The following is a 5,454-nucleotide window of genomic DNA, read 5'->3' on the forward strand; positions in this document are numbered from 1 at the left end:
TGGGCTTTATTTTTATTAAATTCATGCTTCAATTCCCTCTTGTTTCTACTCTGCGTAAGAGACAAAATCTTGCTCCTCCTACCCCAGAGCTCTCTGCACAAGAAGATGCACAGTGACAGACTAGGTCTGACTGAGCTGACAAGGAACTCCATGATCCCCTACAACGACTGATAAGCCTTCCCATCTGAGAAACAGAAGGGATGGATTATGCAATATCAGCCTCTGTCTGACTGGCAGAAACCTGGCCCTGAGCTCCAAGAGCATGAAACAGCCCCTACATAAAAACCAGCTACAGTTTCTACTTTTTGGATTATACAGTCAAAGGGGACTTGGAAATCTACACTTTACTTGGAATCTGAAAAATAAACTGTTTCCAAACTCTCCTGCAATGCTTGTGCAACGGCCTCAAGACAGGCAGGGATCTGGCCAGCTGTGCCACCAGCTACAGAAGCTGCATTTTAGAACTCACCCTTCTTTGGAACAATTGGAACTTTCTCCAGGCCAAAGTCTGCACACAGAGCTCAGTGTTTCCCTGCAAGTACACAACAGCTCCATTATTGTTTAACTACCAAAAACCAGCTCCAACAATCTATCAAGCTTGACATTCTATCCATCTCTGCTGCTAGCCCAGACTGCTGGGCATATATATAGGAAGAGGTTCATGGATTCAGTAAGAAAAGTTATTTTGTTAATCTAAACAGAGATTTCCCTTCTTTTAACCATTAATTTGCCATTTTAAAAACTGTTCAGGAACCCAGAGGCCTGCTTGTCCTCCAGATCATCAAATTCAAGTGTCTATAAAGAAATCTATTCCAGCAGATGAGTAAAAGCTCCTTTTTAAGATACACATAAATTCAAAGGCAATCCCACAGAGAAGGAATTGCTCACTGCCTCAGAGCTGCAATACCAGTTGTGGTTCCAGCCTGGCCACGATTATTTTAACACCAAGCTACAGCAGAGCATTAAGCTGCTGCTTATCACCCTCCGTGCCCAGGGACAGCACAGCTCGGCAGTTTCCCCAGTAATCACAGCTCAGGCAAAGTCCTAGGAAACAGCAACCCTTCCATGGAAGCAAACATATCAATGCATGATGCAGCCTCATGGAGGATGACCTCAAACACAGGAATTACTCAGCTGAGTGACGCCAGCAAGCCGAGTCTCTGGGTCAAGGACACCTGGGAGCCATCCACTGGTGCCAGCAGTCATTTTTCTCTGAGCAAGGTATTTTGACAGCAGCAAAAAGTAGCATCACATCAGTTTCAGTCTGGAATTCTGTGGGATGCAGTTCCTGACTCATATGGGGAAAAGCCAAAGCAATAGAAGTTCAAGTGGTGTGGATTCAATGATGCCACCTGTGACACTGCAATTTGAAATTATCCATGTGTGTATATAGAATACATAATGCCCAAAGGAACCATCCTTCTCCAGCAGAGGTTACCACGCAACAAGCTACTCCCAAAAGAGAGTATGTAAAATTTAAATTACATTTAATGAGTTTCTAATCTCACTTAACATCAGCCTAAACTAAAAGATTCAAAGCATATGCTCCTCAAGTATATTCTTATAAGCACATCCCACAACCTTCTGAACATAAATAAAGAGGTGGCAGCATTAAAAAAGGCTGATGTTTAATGAATATTTTAATTTCCACTGAAATAAAATGTGGAAATTCCTATTCCAAGACTATTTGGCAGAGGAGCCAGAGGGCATTAGAGAAAGAAGCCTGATTAATATTTTTGAGTGAACTGAAAACCTCAAGAGCAATTAATGTGAAGAAGTTGTAGATTTTACAGACACTGAAAAGAATTAACAGCATCTCAGAAAACAATTCTTTCTTTAGAAAGTCCCTTATGGGAGCATAAATTTAACAAGCCAGAAAGGCCTTTCAGAGGTTAGAAAAAGCCATCTCAGTTCCGAGGAAATCAGCTGAGAAAGAAGGAAAAACCTAATACAAACTCGGAATTCTTGATCTGACAGTCAAATGCTTGGTTTCTTAAAGAAGAGGGTAATTTTTCAACTTTGCAATGTTGTTTGAAGACTAAATAATCAACTTTAGAGGCACCTACCAGCAGGGGGTTGGAAACCTTTGCATGCAGGTGAGTCCTGGTCCTGACATCAGCCCAGCAGTGATGGGATTCTCCCCACCTGTGAAACAGAGATTCCACTTATTCACCACTGCAAAGCATTCCCTGCTCCCTGAGTGCCAGCTGAGGGAAGTTCACACTGCCGTTCCTGGCTTTTGTAAGGACAGTGCCTGGGAAGGGGAGGAAAACAGGCTCCATGGGAAACCACAGAGAGGTACTGTCAAGGATAATGACTGGAATTACTTTGGGGAGCAGGAGCCAGGCTGGGGTTTCACAATAGGCAATCAGGGGAGGGCTGGGGAAACATTTGTAGCAGGTAAATAAATACATGGAAGTACAGAGCACAAAGCACAGGCAGCGAACAGCAGCATCACACACCTCACCAGGGCTCTGGCTGTAGCACTTCCAGAGCTCAGTCCACACTCAAGAATCCAGACTACCAGCATTATCCAGGGAGTTTAAAGTCAGGTTATGCCTGTAGTCAGAGCTCAGCCTAGAGAGAAGAACCAATTTCCCTTATTTTTAACTACCTATTTTAAACCGAAAGGTCCCCTCTCCCTGCTCAGCAGCAGGTCACACACAGCTGTGTCCAAAAAAGGGCCCCCGTGCACACACTTCTCTGCATCTCACCTTATCCTGCTGCCCACAGTGTGTTTCATTAAGCACAATAACTTGGTTCAACGCACTTTGGTTTCTTATCTTCAGGTCAGGCTCTGTATCCCTCAGGACTGGTCAGAAAGTTTAGAGAAGATATGGAGCCAGAGAATCTTTAATTAGGTGATCTTTAAGGCCCTTCTAATCCAGTCCACTCTGTGATTCCATATCCTACGAAAACACACTCTAAGGGACAGGAAAGTAGCCCAACCCTAATTAAACACCATTTTTCCTACAGTGAAACCAACACACCCTAGGTGAGGAGAGCATTTTACCTGGCCAGTCCTGAGGACACAAACTGCAGTGCTGGGTCAGACACAGCCTGCCCAGCTCCACTGCCCGCTCTGTGCTGGCCTGGGAGAGCCAGAGGACAGGCAGGCACACAGAGCAGACCGTGGAAATCTGCTTCCACCCCTCCAGGCAAAACCTGGTTCAAAGTCAAAACTACAGGTTTAATAACAGCACTGGCAGCTCAGCTCATGCTTCAGCTTGATTGAAGAGTTTACAATCTCAGTCGTGATTAACAACTTTGGTGCGAAGTTGCACAAGAAGTGAAAATGACACCATTTAACAAACAAACAGAACAACACAAACCCACCCTGAAGTCAACAACAATAAAGAGAAAACTGAAGATGTGCAGAAGACAGATTTCAGTCATAAACTCAACTAGTGACCACTGTCCTCCCAAAAACTCCTATATATGATTCCTTTGTACTCTCAGTGCAGAGCAGTGCATTCAGCTCTCATTTTAGGAGCCAAATCACATGGTACCTGACAATGAGAAACAGTGAGCCTCACTGAAAGCCATCCTACTTTTTCTACCCTACAATTAAACACAATACTTAAATGATGGCTTCAAAACTATTCCAATTCAGCAAAAACTTGAGCAATTAAGCATTAACCCATGAGGACCACTGTCAAGGCAATCAGCCTTTAATTAAAAGTTCAGTTGCTACAGCTGAGTGGATAAGCAGACACAGAGTGCTGCAGCTGGGTAATCCTGCTCCAGGATCTCCAGACCCCCACGGGAAACACAACAGCCCAAGGTGTTTGTTTTGGTTCATTAGACCCAGTTGTGCCACCGAAAACAATTATGATTACAGAGAAGGACTACAAGATCCCCCTCCCCATCACTGTGGGCACAAATGTGTTAAGGAGATTCAGTATTTGATAGGTGGAGGTAGGTAAACCCAGGGATCTGGAATTTGTAATAAACATTTAAAGCTCATAGCTTTCTGCTCCACTTCTCAGCTCTGGAAAAATGAGGTAACAGTGGGAAGACAAAGAGTTAAAACTCTTTTTGTTTATGCAATCATGTATATGCCTTAATGATCATCTATCTTAAAATCTGAGCTTCAAAGTGTTGAAATACAACCCACCACAGCGTAAACACAATAAAATACCAACTTACAATACACCTGTCATCTCCCATCCTAATGATGTGGAGAGCTAAAAAAGCTTCTTGTACATCCATTAAGTTCTTCAGCAAGCCCACAATGAGGTCAGAAAGAACAGAAAACTGCCACAAGTCCCTGCACAGCTGTGAAACAGTTCTCCCAAACCAACAGCCGAGGTTAGGTCCTGTGCTCCCCAAGGAAGACACGCTGTGTGTCAGAGAAGAGGAAGTGAGCTCAAATGAAACACAGAAACAAACCCCTTTAAACCCCTTTTGTCTCAGCCAATTAAACATTACCCTGAGCACAGCTTAATCTAAGAGGCACAAAATTAAACCGTTCCTATCTACCTGTAGTGTTACACTTGACTAAGCACGCCTGGCTGTCCTTGCAGTGTTGGGAAACACAGGAGTTCTTGGTGTGAGGTTTTTTTCTGGAGTGCAACTGGTTCTTTATCACAGGGTCAAACACTGAGCCTCTCCATCCTCAGCCTTTTAACCTGAGGAGACTCAGGCAGGACTCTGTTCTCACTGCAGAGCTGACATTTATTAACCTGCAGACACAGAAATACTGCTAAGAAACCGGAGGATGAGTCAATACTTTCCCCACAGGAAACACCTTGACCTGCTTACAGGAACAAACTGCTCAGATGACTTCTATTTTCTGAAGAACTTTTGCTTTCTGCAGCAAAGGAAGGACTTGCTCAGCTTTCACTTTGCAGTACGCCCCCAGTTTTGAGCAGAGAAGGAAATAATTTGGGTCCTTAACATCAAATTACACTTTGGACATACTAAAATGCAAAGAGATAATAATTTAAGCAGAGAGCTCTACAGAAGGCTGGTGCTTATCCAGAATTCCTCAGCTCTCATAGCAATTTGAGCAGAATAACCTACTGAACCCCAGAGGGCATTTGGGAGCAGAATTCAGAAAGGAAAGAGTTGCTCATAACCACTTTTAAACATGAAAAAAAGAGGTTGCACCAGAGTCCCACTCCCCCTCATTAGGGAAATCCTGTGAGGGAGCGCCTTGACCCCATCTCCCCAAAACAAAACCCAGGTGCTGCACCTGTCCCAACCCGAGCAGCCCCACTCCCCTCCGCCCTGTGCCCGCCAAGCTCTGGCAGCCCCTCCTGCCCTCTGTCCCCCTACACCTGCCAACAACCCAATCCAGAGCCATTCCCGCACCCCACAGCCCCTGGATAACCCTCAGTGACAACTCCACAGCCTCATGGACCCCATATGTACCTGCCCCCCGCCCTTACCCCACCCACCCCTTCTCCACCCTGGCAGCCCACATCGCCCCACACCGCCAAACCTTGGCAG

At 44.9% G+C, this 5,454-nt stretch overlaps 1 protein-coding gene across 3 annotated transcripts in view; it reads right to left on the bottom strand.

The window, feature by feature from the left end:
* RFFL (ring finger and FYVE-like domain containing E3 ubiquitin protein ligase) overlaps positions 1-4,672 on the bottom strand; it is a 30,049-nt gene extending 25,377 nt beyond the window's left edge. Inside the window, exons 1-3 of one of the 3 annotated variants that reach the window (XM_017743019.1) lie at positions 2,463-2,563; positions 2,067-2,145; positions 470-532 (exon numbers count right to left, since the gene is read on the bottom strand). The gene's annotated coding sequence lies outside the window, so the exon portion shown is untranslated. Of the gene's footprint in view, positions 1-469; positions 533-2,066; positions 2,146-2,462; positions 2,564-4,482 lie in introns of those variants that run through there. The other 2 variants (XM_017743018.1, XM_017743017.1) reach the window with 2 other exon arrangements.
* Positions 4,673-5,454: the final 782 nt, after the last annotated feature.

Source organism: Corvus brachyrhynchos, unplaced genomic scaffold (assembly GCF_000691975.1).
Source record: "Corvus brachyrhynchos isolate BGI_N302 unplaced genomic scaffold, ASM69197v1 scaffold99, whole genome shotgun sequence".
NCBI lineage: Eukaryota > Metazoa > Chordata > Aves > Passeriformes > Corvidae > Corvus > Corvus brachyrhynchos.